Consider the following 17360-nt stretch of genomic DNA (forward strand, 5'->3'; position numbering starts at 1 on the left):
AGTCATATCTGACTATTTGCAGCCCCGTGAACCGCAGCACGCCAGGCCTCCCTGTCCATCACCAGCTCCCGGAGTTTACCCCAACAGATGTCCATTGAGTCGGTGATGCCATCCAACCATCTCATCCTTTGTCGTCCCCTTCTCCTCCTGCCTTCAATCTTTTCCAGCATCAGAGTCTTTTCAAATGAGTCAGTTCTTCACATCAGGTGGCCAAAATATTAGAGTTTCAGCTTCAACATCAGTCCCTCCAATGAACACCCAGGACTGATCTCCTTTAGGATGGACTGGTTGGATCTCCTTGCAGTCCAAGAGACTCTCAAGAGTCTTCTCCAACACCACAGTTCAAAAGCATCAATTCTTCTGCACTCAGCTTTCTTTATAGTCCAACTCTCACATCCATACACGACTACTGGAAAAACCATAGCCCTGAGTAGATGAACCTTTGTTGACAAGTAATGTCTCTGCTTTTTAATATACTGTCTTTGCTGGTCATAACTTTCCTTCCAAGGAGTAAGTGTCTTTTAATTTCATGGCTGCAGTCACCATCTGCAGTGATTTTGGAGCCCCAAAAAATAAAGTCAGCTACTGTTTCCACTGTTTCCCCATCTATTTGCCATGAAGTGATGGGACTGGATGCCATGATCTTAGTTTTCTGAATGTTGAGCTTTAAGCCAACTTTTTCACTCTCCTCTTTCACTTTCATCAAGAGGCTCTTTAGTTCTTCTTCACTTTCTGCCATAAGGGTGCTGTCATCTGCATATCTGAGGTTATTGATATTTCTCCCAGAAATCCTGATTCCAGCTTGATCTTCATCCAGCCCAGCATTTCTCATAATGTACTCTGCATATAAATTAAATAAGCAGGGTGACAATATACAGCTTTGACGAACTCCTTTTCTTATTTGGAACCAGTCTGTTGTTCCATGTCCAGTTCTAACTGTTGCTTCCTGACCTCCATACAGGTGTCTCAAGAGGCAGGTCAGGAGTCTGATATTCCTATCTCTTTCAGAATTTTCCACAATTTATTGTGATCCACACAGTCAAAGGCTTTGGCATAGTCAATAAAGCAGAAATAGATGTTTTTCTGGAACTCTCTTGCTTTCTTGATGATCCAGTGGATGTTGGCAATTTGATCTCTGATCCCTCTGCCTTTTCTAAAACCAGCCTGAACATCTGGAATTTCACAGTTCACGTATTGCTGAAGCCTGGCTTGGAGAATTTTAAGCATTACTTTATTAGCATGTGAGATGAGTGCAATTGTGTGGTAGTTCGAGCATTCTTTGACATTGCCTTTCTTTGGAATTGGAACGAAAACTGACCTTTCCAGTCCTGTGGCCACTGCTGAGTTTTCCAAATTTGCCTTGCATATTAAGTGCAGCACTTTCACAGAATCATCTTTTAAGATTTGAAATAGCTCAACTGGAATTCCATCACCTCCACTAGCTTTGTTCGTAGTGATGCTTCCTAATGCCCACATGACTTCACATTCCAGGATGTCTGGCTCTAGGTCAGTGATCACACTATCGTGATTATCTGGGCTGTGAAGATCTTTTTTGTACAGTTCTTCTGTGTATTCTTGCCACCTCTTCTTACTATCTTCTGCTTCTGTTAGGTCCATACCATTTCTGGCCTTTATTGAGCCCATCTTTGCATGAAATGTTTCCTTGGTAGCTGAGAGTATATATAGATAATCTTTGTCACACATTGCCAAAGGTTAGCACTGACAGTTAAAATATATATTCTTGTTCCATGAGGGGAACTATGACCATTCCTATTTGGGGTGACAAGTAAAGAAACAAAAAGTATAACATGAGTCATTTTGTTTAATAACTATTAAAGAGGTTAAAATCATTGAATATGTTAGGCAAAATTGAATTTGAAAAATCCCAAGTGAAAAAGACAGAAAGAAATTTCTTTAGGTTATCTTAAGTCTTAAAAAAAAATTGTTTACATTAAAGGACAAAAGCAAAACCCAGTACCTGACTCTACTGTAATTTTGTTACTGTTCCCTTTACCATCCTGAATCCAATTTTTCTGAATGATGATAATGCTAGAAAATTGTGCTGTGAGGGAAATTAGTGTTTTATGACTTTCAACTCCCCTTTTACCCCTGCTCTGTGTTAAGTTATACTCCACCTCTTCTCTAGGAATCCATCAGTCAGTCAGTTGGTCAGTTCAGTCACTCAGTTGTGTCCAACCTTTTGCGACTCCATGGCCAGGCAGGCTTCCCTATCCATCACCAACTGCTAGAGCTTGCTCAAACTCATGTCCATCAAGTCAGTGATGCCATTCAACCATCTCATCCTCTGCCATCCCCTTCTCCTCTCACCTCCCATCTTTCCCAGCATCAGAGTCTTTTCCAGTGAGTCGGTTCCTCACATCAGCTGACCAAAGTATTGGAACTTCAGCTTCAACATCAGTCCTTCCAATGATACTCAGGACTGATTTCCTTTCGGATTGACTGGTTTGATTTCCTTGCAGTCCAAGGGACTCTCAAGAGTCTTCTCCAACACCACAGTTCAAAAGAATTGATTCTTTGGCACTCAGCTTTCTTTATGGTCCAACTCTCACATCTATACATGACTGCTAGAAAAACTACAGCTTTGACTAGATGGACCCTTGTTGGCAAAGCAATGTCTCTGCTTTTGAATATGCTGTCTATGTTGGTCATAGCTTTTCTTCCAAGGAGCAAGTATCTTTTAATTTCATGGCTGCAGTCACCATCTTCAGTGATTTTTGAGCCCAAGAAAATAAAGTCTGTCACTGTTTCCGTTGTTTCTCCATCTATTTGCCATGAAGTAATGGGACCAGATGCCATGATCTTAGTTTTTTTTGAATGTTGAGTTTTAAGCCAGCTTTTTCACTCTCCTCTTTCACTTTCATCAAGAGGCTCCTTAGTTCTTCTCTTTCTGCCATAAGGTTGGTGTCATCTGCATATTTGAGGTTGTTGATATTTCTCCCAGCAGTCTTGGTTCCAGCTTGTGCTTCATCCTTCCTGGCATTTCCCATGATGTACTCTGTATGTAAGTTAAATAAGCAGGGTGACATTTTACAGCCTTGACATACTCCTTTGCCAATTTGGAACCAGTAAGTTATTCCATGTCTGGTTCTAACTGTTGCTTCTTGACCTGCATACACATTTCTCAGGAGGCAGGTGAGGTGGTCTGGTATTCCCAACTCTTGAAGAATTTTCCATAATTTGTTGTGATCCACATAGCCAAAGGTCTTGGCATAGTCAATACAGCAGTAGATGTTTTTCTGGAACTCTCTTGCTTTTTCTATAATCCAATGGATGTTGGCAATTTGATCTCTGGTTCCTCTGCTTTTTCTAAATTCATCTTGAACATCTGGACGTTCTCAGTTCAGGTACCCTCATTAAAGTTCAATGAGTTCAGGTGACTCATTAAAGTCACCCTTTTAGGGTGACTCCATTTTATTATTTCTGATTAAGATATTTATTAGCCCTCTTTAATGGAATAAAATAACATGAGCTTATCCTTGATCCTGTAGGGATGTCTTATCTGATAGAAGCTATTGTTAATAACTGTGAGCTGATAAGTGAATGTACATTAGTGTGGACTGTGGATCAGATATCAGCCTCACCTGGGAACTAACAGGAGATGCATGTCTTTGGGCTCCAACTTGATTTATTGAGCTGTGAACAAGATTCCCAGGTGATATCTTTACACATTAAGGTTTGAGAAATTCTATTGTGCTGCTCCAAAATAGTAACACTACTAAATGACCAAGAAGAAAATCCCCCAGCTGTAAAAAACAATCTCAGTCTAAACAAAAGATTCATATGCTAGCAGTATCAGGCTCCATAGCAGGACAGCCCACAGGGGAAATTTTCTGCATAGGTAAGGCTAATGGCTATTTGGGGAACTGCAGCACTAACATATGGAATAGTTATCATTTTTTTTTTAAGTCTTAACAAAAATTTCTCTTTATTTTAATGGGAAAGTTCACACAGCAAGGCAAAAGTTAAAAAAAAAAAAGTAATACAATCATTTTGCACTTGAGGGATTGAAGGTAGGAGGCAGTGAGAGAGAACTTTTTCAAAGTACAGCAGAACTTCTGACCTCTTAGAAATCATGTAACAAAGTATGACTTTGTCTTTAACTTTCATGGTTAGAGCAGAAACCTAATGTTTCAACCTTTAATCATTTCTGTGACTTTTGCTGAATTTCTTCACGTCTTTCATCATTATTAGAATTTGGAAATGAGCATAGCTCGCTGCTTTCTTAGCAAAGAAATTTGCCCTTTGGAAGAAATTTGAGTTCCCAATTACTGAATTATGCCTTATTTTTATTATAGCTGTCCTAAATCATTGTTAAATAATTTACTACACATGGGAATTTATATGTTTAACAACTTACCAGGTGATTAGGACTCTTGATCCTTGGACTATTCACCATGAAAGACTGAAAACTAATCACTAGGTTCATTCTCAAGCTCTGGGAGGAGTAAAAAACAAAACAAAACAAAAAATGTGTAAGTCATTTTTTTTTAATGTTACTGAAACTTTGCTTTCTGTCTCCAGTGCCAGTTTACCTTATAGGTTCTATTTTTAAAGTTGCAGTAATAAATTCCTCCTTTTCGCAATGTTAGCAGGATAAATTATACTTATTGAGATTGAAAAATATTTGTCAATTAACCAATTTCTTCCTTCAAGTTTTCCTCATTTATACGTATAGTTATTTGTAATTCTTTTTAATTATTTTTTAAAATTTCTCTTAATTTTAGTTTTTAAGACATTTCAGTTTTTATTTTGCTTATCACCACAGTTTAACCAATGAACTGAACTGAACTGAACGTATTTTGGTGCAATGATCTTCCTAACATTTCTAAGGAAGATTTACAATACATTGTTCTCTCTGCAACGGGCCTGTTGGTATTGTTCACATAGTCACCATCTTAGCACCCACATGATAGAAAACTACTTATTTCAGACAAGCCCTCCTTATTTTTTGTTGATTTTAAAAATTCGATTTCTAAATACCACAGAATAAAAAAAAAAAATCTTAGGCAGACTGATGAAGGAACAATTTTATCAGAACTGTAAAGTAACCATTTTGCCATATATAAATATTGAATATAAAGTCAGTATTTAATGAAATTTCATTTATTTACATGTATTTCTTTTGGAAGTTTTAGTTAACTGAATCAGGAACAACTTTAGACCTTTTCTCTTGGTGACACAGGAACTCCTTTAAAATAATAAGAACCATGCCAGCTTACCAAGCAGTAGTTTTTTCAACTTGTTGAAATTTAAATAAGGTAGCACATGTTTGAAGAATAGAAATTCTGTGCTTCAGCTCATGAACTTTCTGCTTGTTTTCCTTAAATGGTTGTGTGGGTTTATATATTCCTTTTAAGTTATTTTTATTGTCTGTAGAAATATTGCCTGTAGACATAGAAACCCATAGTTTATCATTATGCATCTGGATTAATGAATTTATTTTATGGGTGCATCCTCGATCTTATATCATTTTGTCTGTGACACATAAACCTTGCCTCTAGAATTTCTTAAAATGCTGTCACATTTAACACTCACTGTCTGAAAAAGAATACACTAGAAAGAATGATAACTTTACCTGTTATTTGGAATAAACAAGAATTTGAAGGACATATGAGGATTTCCATCTTTATCATGGTCAGATAAAAAAAAAAAACTGACGGAACATCTAAGAGGCAATATGAGACAGCTCAAGACCCAATATTGAATGCCAGCAAAGATTAAATGGATAGAAAAGAAAAGGTTTAGGATTCATTCACCCTGGCCCACACAGGGATAAAAAGCTACTCATTGCCTTCTCTAGAACCCAAGACTTTTAGCAACTCTTTGCAAGCTGGTGCTTTCTGTTTTATGAATTCACTCTAATATCATCTCGAAGTATTCTTTCTCTTTCATCAAAATGTCAGATTTTTGGAAAATACATACTCATGACTTCTATGTTATAAACACATATTTTAGGATTAGCATTAGCACTTTTCAATCAAGATGTATAATCTAAATTTGTATGCAGAATATGTATGAATGTATAGGCTCAACAGTGTGACTGCATTTTCTCTGTTAATTTTTTTACATGTATTCATCTAAAAATATGCTGGAAGTATATAGACCCAAGTATCAATAGTTGTTGTCTCAAGATAGTAGGATTATGAATGGCTTTTTTATTTTACTCTTTTGCTTTACTTTAAAAAGTATTTAATAAACAAAAAGTCAATATATGTTATTTTGAGAAACAGAAATAGAAGCAATTAAAAGAAATATTTATTAGGGCTTTGTTTTCAATGAGAGGAGCTATCCATTCAACTATTGGCCAAAAGAAGTAAAACCGTATGACATTTTAATTGCCTGAAAGGATGTCATGCTAACTTCACTAGCATAGCTATTTATTCCTCTAGAGTAGCTCTGGAAAATATATTTGGGGAGAAAGAACAGACTATGACTAAATAGCTCAGATATTTGCAAACGTGCCTTTAACATGTCTGGTACTGGGAATAACATAAGAATTGAGTTTGAGGTGACCAGTAAGGATGCTCAAAGTGAATGATGCAGATTTATAGATTGAAGTGGGCCTTCCAAGGTGGATCAGCAGTCAAGAAGTGTGCCTGCAATGTGGGAGACATACGTTCAATCCCTAGTTCGGGAAGATTCCCCTGGAGAAGGAAATGGCAACCAACTCTTGTGTTCTTGCCTGGGAAACCTCATGGGACAGAGGATCCTGGTAGGCTACAGTCCATGGGGTCACAAGGGTCGGACATGACTTAGTGACTAAATCACCACCACCATAGATTGACGTAGATGTTATGCTATGGAATCCGGATCTCTCCTTATGTAATATTCTCTCTACTACTTCGCATCACACGTTGGTTTACCATTGCTTAGTTATTTGTATTTGCCTGTAGACTATACGTTTGTCAGGCAGGAATTTGGATTTGTTTACTGTACCTGACATATAGTAGGGGCTCTGTATATTCTGACTAAATGAGAGGTGAATGAGAGATGAAAATCAAGCTCAGAACAAGGAGGGAAATTTAGAAAAGAAGAAAAATGGAAAAAATTAGACAATATGGATGGCTAAACAGGAATTATAATAAGGAGCATGAATAGGTTTTAAGGGCATGACTTTTGGACAGGGATAACCCTGATAATGATTCTACTCCCCATGAGAGAGAAAATCGAATCTAATCAGTAAGTTTATTAAGAATTGCAGCACCAGGTAGTGGCATGAGAAAAGTCTCTAAGCTTTATAATAAGATAAATTAAACTCAGAATATAACAAGGCTTACTCTTGGGAATAATATTTTTTTAAATATAACTGAGATAACCATAAAATATACAGTTTTTTTTTTTAATTTAAGAGCAAATTTAGGACCTTTAAAAATTTATGCTTCTCTGATTTTGCCCACCCTAAATTAGTCTAGAAATAAGGTTAGAGAGAACTCAAATTTTATTATACTCTATGTTGACTTTAATAATGTCAAAAGAACCGTAGGGGAAAAAAAAATATTGGTTATCCTTGATTGAGGACTCTAGCTTTGGGAGGAAAGTGATGAAAAACTGCTTTATTTTTCCCACTGAGTTTTCAGTTTTAGTTTTAAAGAAAACACGGAGAAAAGGCAGAGTGCCTTTTGTTTCCATTGTCAAAACACAAAGACTTATATGGCAGTTGGAAGAGATAAGGTAGCTTTGACTGCTGTTCTCTAGTTCACATGAGCCTCTGATGTTGATATGTTCAGGAAAGTAACATATATAGAAAGTAGATATAGACCTTTTTTCTAGACAGGCAAAAATGACATGAGCTGAGAATGTGGGTAGTGTTACTTCACACACCATTGTTCAAATCTTTGCTTAGCAGAAGACCCCGAAAAAGTGTTTTTGTTTTGTTTTGTTTTGTTTAATTTCTCTGAAGGCTCTTTCTTCATCTGGAAGATAGAGATAATAACTTCCTCACATAATTGTTGGAATGACTAAATGAGGTAATTCCTAGAAAAGGGCTTTACAGTGTGCCTGATACATAGCAAGTACAGTGAAATAAAAGGTACTCTGTTTTTGCTACTTTTTTATTATTACCTAGGAAGATACTGATCATGCAAATCTGCATTAACTGAGTCCTAGGGCCCCACAACTTACTACAGTCAGAAGAAGCAGACAGGAAAAAGAGAGGGTCACATCTTAGTAAGTTGTGGTCTTCTATAAATCCTCACTGCAAAGAGATGATAAGGCCAGAACATGGAAAGAAGAGCTGAATATAGTCAATGACAGGCTTTTTAAAGTAAAGGACCTCTAAGGCTATAAAATGAATCTGAGACTAAGGGTAGAAGAGTTCTTAGAATCTTCTTCATCATTTACTTCTCCCCACTTTTCTTTGTAGTGTCTTACAGCAGTGAAACTGGGGAAAGTACATGATGAAGAAAGAACTGATGATGACAGAGAAAGAGAAATGGGAAACTTTGCCTATTTAATGATTTCCAAAGAAGCTTGTCTAAGAGCACAGCCCCGGTGGAGAAGGCATGAAGCAGATTATTTGCTGCTGCTGCTGCTAAGTCGCGTCAGTCGTGTCCGACTCTGTGCGACCCCACAGACGGCAGCCCACCAGGCTCCGCCGTCCCTGGGATTCTCCAGGCAAGAATACTGTAGTGGGTTGCCATTTCCTTCTCCAATGCATGAAAGTGAAAAGTGAAAGTTAAGTTGCTCAGTCGTGTCCGACTCTTAGCGACCCCATGGACTCCAGCCCACCAGGCTCCTCCATCCATGGGATTTTCCAGGCAAGAGTACTGGAGTGGGGTGCCATTGCCTTCTCCGAGCAGATTATTTAATTTTGTACAAAGTCCCTCTCTCGTGGTGTCTGCTCTTTCCTGTCAGAGCTGCGCCTTATTAACAATCGGTAGCAGCCTGATATAGTGAATATTCTACAATTAAAATTGCTCTCTTTAATTAAAAATACTGTGTAGCCCAGAGGCATTTGTTAAAACTTGGAAGATTGATGGATGCTCCAAACCACCTATTAGAACCACAAAAAGGAAGCAGAACCTTAAGCACTTAAATTTGGAGGAATGCCATTTGCTTTCGCTCAACAAATATTGCATTGGATGTCTATACAGTTACAATACTAAAAGTGAAGGATACTAGCAAAATAGAGGTGCTTTTATGGCAAAATGGTAAAACATATGGTATAGACAATTACAAATAGGACAATATGCAGTAAAATGATAATTGTATCTTTTAGGTGAAAGGAGGAAATGAAAGATGAGTATGATGCATACAGGCTGCTGCCTTCCTGATTGTCCACATTGAATGAGACAGAATTGGAGCTTTAAACACTAACCTATATAAATAAAAATAAACAGAAAAATTATAATGGAGTATAATGTGCTACCTAAACATTTCGATATCAATCTACAGTGTTTCTTCTTAATTTTCTTGTCATTTATTTTTATTGAGGTATAGTTGATGTACAAAATTATATAGAGTTTCAGATGTGCAACATAGTGACTCACAGTTTTTAAAGGCTATACTTCATTTATAGTTATTATGAAATATTGGCTATATTCCCTCTGTGGTACTATATATTCTTGTAGCTTATTTATTTTATACATAGTAGTTTGTACCTCTTAATCACCTACCCCCATCTTGCCCCTAACTCTTACCTCTCCCCACTGGTAATCACTAATTTGTTTTCTATATTTGAGTCCAATTCTTTTTTGCTATATACCTTTGTTTGTTTTAATTTTTAGATTCCACATATAAGTGATAACATACATTGTTTCTCTGATTTATTTCAGTAAGCATAATACCCTCCAAGTTCATCCATGTTGTTGCAAAGCAAGAGTTCATTCTTTTTTATGGCTGAGTAGTATCCCATTGTATGTATATGTGTGTGTGTACGTGCATCTTCTTTATCCATTCACCTATTGATGGACATTTAGGCTGCTTCCATATCTTGGGTATGGTAAATAATGCTGCTTTGAACATTGTTGTACATACCTATTTTCAAATCAATGTTTTTGTTTTCTTCAGATATATACCCAGGAGTGGACTAGGTGGATCATATGGTAGTTTTATTTTTAGTTTTTTGAGAACCCACCATACTGTTTTCTACAGGCTGCACCAGTTTATGTTCCCACCAACAATACACAAGGGTTTGCTTTCCTCCACACCCTCGCCAATGTCTGAAATGCTCTCAGCATGATGCCTTAGCTAAGGGTCCTATAACTTTAGTAAATATAACCCTGCATCTGCACAGTGTGGCAATCTCTAAGGAACAGAACTATCTGGAGTATAAAAAGAAGGTATTTCAGAACTTACACACTCACTGCTGTGGGGAGCCTTTCCTTAGAGACCTTATCTATTCTGACCAGAGGTGCTTGTCTAACATGGGAAGCAAAGACCTGGGGAGCGGCCCTTGATGTCTGGTTCTCTCTCTCCGTATAGTCTCAGGCTTTTCGCTGCCTGTATCCTTAAAATTATACCTGTTTATCACTGAGTAGGGTCTCTGATTCACGTGAGTCTGATTTGACAATTCAAACCACTTTGTTAACTCATTGGGTGCTAGATAATTTGGATTCCACTAATCAGATGTTCTTTTATGAGACTTGAATCTGGAATTCAAATACATTGAGAGAGGGGGAGAGCTTTAATACTATCCATTTACCACTGCAACTAATCTGACCATTGTGTACATATGCATGTGCATGGTAGGGGCATAAATCATGGATACATTTCATAAGAGGCACAAAAATAAGAGCAAGAAGAGAAAGAATTAATGATGTTAAAAAGGGAACATTAAGTTTGCCTGAATTCTAACTTTATGTGTCTGAGACACAGCCAATAATTATTGTTTTTCATTATTTTAAAAGAAATTCTATGACATACTGGAATTGCTTCAGTGATAAAGATTGATACTTTAGAGGCACTTGATTCCTATTTTGATGGATGTAATTGTTAAACAGTTATATTGATAGGGGCTTCCCTGGTGGCTCAGTGGTAAAAGAATCTGCCTGCAATGCAGGAGATCCTGGGTTCAATCCCTGGGTTGGGAACATCCCCTGGTGAAGGAAATAGCATCCCATTCCAGTATTCTTGCCTGGAGAATTCCATGGACAATGGAGCGTGGCAGGCTACAGTCCATAGGCTCACAGAGAGGCGGACACAACTGAGTGGCTAACATATGTATACTGATATAGATCAGTCTCTGAACAGATTCCCTTCATTGCCCTATTCCATGGCGCTAATTTTTATTTTGAATTTAAGGTGTTTGAAGACAGCCATCAAGTCCATCTGAGTCTGCTGATATCTTGGTTTTTGTTTTTTTAAGTTTTTAAATCATTCTCATAACATTGTTTAAAAAATTCATTTTCCATCTTGAGTGCTCTTCTCTGAATATGTTTAACTTAGTGTTCCTCTTTGAAAATAGATCCAGGTTTTTCTGTGACACCACCACCACCACCAACCGTAAATACAAAGGGAGGGAATAAACAAAAGAGAGATGGAGGATAAGTCTATAGATTATAACAGATTTTTAAAAATCTAACACAGAGCAGAGCATGTAGCTTATCTGGATACTCATTCAAACAAGTGAACTATAGCAATTATGTGTGTGATGAGTTATCTGAAAATTTGAATATATACTCAAAATTTGATGATTTGAAGGAATTATTATTTCTATGTATGACTTTTGTATTGGGATTATTTTTAGAAGCCCTGATATTTAATAAGTGCTTCTTGAAAAATTTATGAATAAAATGATATGATTTCTGAGCCTTGTTTCTAAGTAATTCACAGTGGTGAGTGCATGAGTATATTCACATGATCAAGACTGCCTTGAATAGGTATTTGATGAAGTTTAGTGAGGATATATGGCAGTTTAGTTCATATTCAGTCAACCTTTGTAAATATTTTAAATTCACCATAAAAGCATTATTCAAAATTTCATAATTGAATTTAGTTTCGTAAAAGTTTGTTTCAGTTGATTTTTATCACAGTTAGCTATGCCTTACTTCAAGAAATCATCCCACAAATGCGTGTATGTGTATATAGTTAGCCAGCTGGAAGAGTGAACAGAGAGACAAGCAAAATATGATCACTACCAGCAGAATGCACTGCTGATAGGGAATCACAAAATTCAAGCTAGTTTATTTATGTAAGTAGTGAATAACAAATATTTCTTTTAAATATTAATCTTAAATACAGGCAATTACAGCAACTATTTTAGCTACTTCTTTGCTATTTGAATAGAAAACTAGGTTCTTCATCTTAAACTTTGGATCTCACAGGTTAAGTAGAGGCTAGGAGGAGAGAAAGATATGACTGAATATACTTATCTTTAAAGAAGTCGGATTTTATGTGCATGTTTGTATAAATATGGTCACCATGGCTATTTCTTAGGTCAACAAATTTTACTGTATAAATGTGTTCTGTTGTACCCTGTGAAAGCTGCTTCAATTGGACTCTGAGTAAAAGAACACTGGGGGCTTCCCTGGTGATTCAAGGGTAAAGAATTCACCTGCAGTGCAGGGGGCACAGGAGATGAGGGTTCAGTCGCTGGGTAGGGAAGATTCCCTGGAGGAGGAAATGGCTACCCACTCCAGTATTCTTGCCTGAAGAATCCCCTGGACAGAGGAGCCTGGCGGGCTGCAGTCCATGGGATCGCAAAGAGTCAATGGACATAACAGCATTGAGCACAGAAGGACACTGGATGATAGCAATTAAGAAAATAACACAGAAGGACACTGGATGATAGCAATTAAGAAAATAAAAGACCCATATTATTTCATTTACCTTTTTGGTTGTAGGTCAGTTTTCAATCTATAAACACCAGAGTATCACTTATATATTTCTGATAATGCTGAGAGTATCATTTTATGGCCTCAAGGGCTACTTTCTGAAAAATACATGAATACAAAAATGTGTATTGTATTCGTTCTTTCAAGTTATATTGTTTTCCAGAATCATTTTCTTTTCTACAAGGAAAAATGCATACACATACACACACACACCATAAAATTTGTTGTGCCTGCAAAAAAAAAAAAGTAGTAAAAGATTTATTGTCTTTTTGAGCACAATAACAAGAAATATGTCTTTATTGTAATTTTATTCCCAGTTGAAATATGTCAATTATTTTGAAAACTATTACTAATACTACCAGTATTCCTCTGAAATGCATGTAAAGATAGCTATGTATAACTTAACAGATAAATGGGGCTCACAGATATGATATTCAGTTTTACCAAGATTTTATTTTAGTGTCATGATTCTTGAGTTTCTTATTTATATAACAAATTAACTCCAATGTATGCAATATTTAATTGCTTTATATTTTCTCAGAAATAATCAAATATAGACAAGTGCTAATGTAGGGATATTGTAGACAACAACACTAAAAATTTAATGTTCAATTCAGTTCAGTTGCTCAGTCGTGTCTGACTCTTTGTGACCCCATGGACTGCTGCACACCTTCTTCAGGTGGTAAAAGTTTTTAGTGGACTTTTAAATCACTTGATTTATTTTTTGTTATAATTTATGCCTAAAAACAATATTGTATCAGTATGAGCATATTGTCTGTATAAAGAGAAAACTACTCTTAAAGCATTTTTTATATCACAGAAGTAGAGGAGAAGTTATTTTTCAGTGGTTAGAAATAGTCAGTATAAGATTTAAGTTGATAAAGCCCCTTTATGGTAAAAGGTCCATGTACCCATTTGTATCTAATAGTTTACTGTTGCTTGAGCTTCTCAGACATTTTCAAAGAAACACAGGTTCTGTTATTTGGCATCTACAGACAAATTGCAGTTAAATATAATCACAGGGATCAAGAGAACAATCCAGGCTGTTCCTGAGTTATCTATAACAATTCTCACTGAAGGACTCGAATGACTTTAAATGTTTTTGTAGGTACATAATATCTCACCATATTTAAGTGTATTTAAGTCTGTATTATAACATAAGTTAAACATGAAAAAGAAAGCAATGACTTTCTATTAAGAAGGCGATGGCACCCCACTCTAGTACTCTTGCCTGGAAAATCGCATGGATGGAGGAGCCTGGTAGGCTATAGTCCATGGGGTCGCTAAGAGTCGGACACGACTGAGCGACTTCACTTTCACTTTTCACTTTCATGCATTGGAGAAGGAAATGGCACCCCACTCCAGTGTTCTTGCCTGGAGAATCCTAGGGACGGCGGAGCCTGGTGGGCTGCCGTCTATGGGGTCACACAGAGTTGGACATGACTGAAGCGACTTTATTTTAAATGGTACATATAATCCTGCAAGCCAGTTTTACTTCTCAGCATTTTTCAACTACTTTTAAATAGTATATATTACAAGTTCATGTTTTTTTTTAAAGTTTAGAGTTGTTAACATGCATTGTCTAATTTAATCCTCATTGCAACCTTGTATAGTGTTTTATTTATTTGTAATATTTAGTTTAAAGGAAAGAAGACTTCACATGGCCTACTTGTTATTATCATGAGTCATGGAATCTAATTATAAGAAAGTCTGTCAGATCACTGGTCATTTGACGTTCCTCTGGATTTGTATTCACATCATAGCTGTGCATCTGTTTTTCTTCTTTCTATTGGTAGTTTTTTTGTTTTGTTTTGTTTTGTGTTTTGAAGGCACTTATTCCAACCCAAGGGCTTCCTTAGTGGCTCAGATGGTAAAGAATGTGCCTGCAATGCATATTCTTATTGACCCAGGTTTGATCCCTGGGTTGGGCAAATCCCTTGGAGAAGAGAATTGTTACCTAATCCACTGTTCTTGCCTGGAGAATTCCATGGACAGAGGAACCCAGAAGTTTACAATCCATGGGGGTCACAAAGAGTCGGACATGACTGAGCAACTAACACTTTCCTTGCTTTCATTCTGACCCAAGCTCTATGTGTCAAACTCGCGCTTCAACCAGGATCAGTACCTGTGTCATAAATCCAGTTCACAGGAAAGAGAATATGGTTGACTCAGCTTTGGGCAATTATTTTCAGCTCACATTCCTCCTCTGAATTACTTACATGTTCAGTCGCCTATTGCTTACCTCCACTTTGAAGTCTTTGATTCAAAGTCATGTTTGATTTATCTCTGTTCTTGACATGACTTTATGATGGCCATCTCTAACCATCTCCATCCTACACACCCATATCCAGTCCAGTAACAATTCCATGTATCTTTACTTTCCAACAACATATAGAATGTGATGGATGTTCAGTCTTTCAGTCACTATCATCTAAGTCAAACTGCCATTTTCTCTTGCCTAGATTATCCATATCTCTATATCTGTTCATGTTCCCTACAGCCTATTCTCTGTATAGAAAACAGAATCATCTTTTAAAGTTTTAAGTCAGATCATGTCATTTCTCTGGTCAGGTTTCCCCTCTCACTTCTATTAAATTGAGATTATTTTCAATGTTCTACAAAGTTCTGTATTATCTATCAGTTCAGTTCAGTCACTCAGTCATGTCTGACTCCTTGTGACCCCATGAATTGCAGCACGCCAGGCCTCTGTCCATCACCAACTCCCAGAGTCCACCCAAACCCATGTCCATCGAGTCGATGATGCCATCCAATTATCTCATCCTCTGTCATTCCCTTCTCCTCCTGCCCCCAATCTTTCCCAGCATTAGGGTCTTTTCCAACGAGTCAACTCTTCGCATGAGGTGGCCAAAGTATTGGAGTTTCAGCTTCAACATCAGTCCTTCCAATGAACACCCAGGACTGTGTTATCTATAGCCCACCTATTACCTTTCTAATCATAAAACCTTTATTCTTTATCTTGTTTACTTGGTTCCAGCCACACTAACTTTCTGCTGTTTATTACATATGTTTGGTGCATTCTCAGTTTGTGGTTCTTCCTCTTGACGTAAATGTTCTACCCTGAAAAGTCTGTGTGGCTCACTCTATTGCTTCCTTCCAATCTTTGCTTAAATGTCATGTTCTCAGCGAGAACTTTCCTGACTACCATGTTTAAAATGGCAGTTTTTCTCCCAATGTTCCTAAGCTTGTTCTATGTGTTAAATTTCTCCAGAGCACTTATGCTCATCTGACATTGTATATATCTTTCTATATGTTTATACAAATTTTTATATGTTTATATTATCTGTCTTCTTGACATCTCACTTGACTGTAACTCTGTTAACACATGTATTTTGTCATTTTTGTCCTAAAACACTGCCTGGTAAATAAATATTTGTTGAATGATTATACTGACCTCAGATCCCATCAATCAACACTTACACAGTGGAAGACTATGGTAACAGCAGGTTTACAATGACAGGGAGGTCAGAGGGGAAGAAAATAGGATCTCAACATCAACTAAGCAATTCTCAATACCTCCAAGTGCCTTGCTCAGGGTTATATAATTGATTAGTAGTAAAAAAGAATTGAATTTAAGTACTTCACAATATAGTTCACAGTTCTTTCAGTGGTCACATAAACATAGCTTCACATGACCTGAGGTGTTAATAAAGAATTCTAAGTTATCTCATTTTATATAGTTCTGAAATTGATTTATTAATTGGAAAATTACTAGATTCTTTCTTAATTATGTCTTGGTGACTTACCTTGCAGCAGACTATTTAGGGTAATATACATTTTCTGTCTGCTTAATGATGCTATTACACAGATTTGGGTCAAATTGAGCTGTGATATCTCTTCATGACCTCCAGTCAATAGCCTTTCTCTTAATGTTAGAAGTTTAAACATGTTTGTCATATGAGACTTTCAACTTAAGTTCTCCCAAAGTTTAAATTGCAGCTGCCATATCTGAAAAATTTGTGGTGTTTAATACCAGAAGCTCTGTTGTCATTGTCATTGATATTGATAGGATGAGGCTGTCAGGTTGGTAATATTATAGGGGACATTTCTGATGAAAATAATAAGAATTACTTTTGGAAAAGTAATATCTAATTTTAAAAATTAAAACAAAAGTGTTAAACACAAATGGACTCATAGACTTGCGAACAAATTAATTCCAAAACAAATAAATTAAGATTTGTAGCTATATTGAAGAAAGCAGACTGATATTTTAAAAAAAACTCAGTTAAGAGAAAAGGGAAGCTTTAACTGTACCAGAACCAAATGAGTCCCAGAAAGATTGATCCAAACTGCTTAAGTTTAAGAAAAATAAAGTTAACTGAAAATTAGATTGAAGACTTGAATTGCATCTTAAAAAATACATTGTATTCTCATTTTTTTCAGTTCAATGATTTAATACTACTCTGCCAAATTCTCTCTTGTAAGAAAACATCACTAATTATAAATGAGGTATATGTCAAGCAGAAAATACTTTTCTATTCTTAAAAACAGTTCATTTTTTATAGCCTTTAACTCTGTTAAAGTGTTAGAAAGAATTTTATTGCCTAA

The 17360-nt window shown here is 36.5% G+C and overlaps 1 protein-coding gene across 4 annotated transcripts in view; it reads left to right on the forward strand.

Annotated features, from left to right (window-relative positions):
• GRID2 (glutamate ionotropic receptor delta type subunit 2) overlaps window positions 1-17360 on the forward strand; it is a 1592807-nt gene that overhangs the window by 881273 nt on the left and 694174 nt on the right. The gene's annotated exons all lie outside the window — the stretch shown is intronic.

The sequence above is a fragment of the Giraffa tippelskirchi genome, chromosome 1 (genome assembly GCF_054371585.1).
Source record: "Giraffa tippelskirchi isolate mGirTip1 chromosome 1, T2T-mGirTip1v1.2.pri, whole genome shotgun sequence".
NCBI classification, from domain to species: Eukaryota; Metazoa; Chordata; class Mammalia; order Artiodactyla; family Giraffidae; genus Giraffa; species Giraffa tippelskirchi.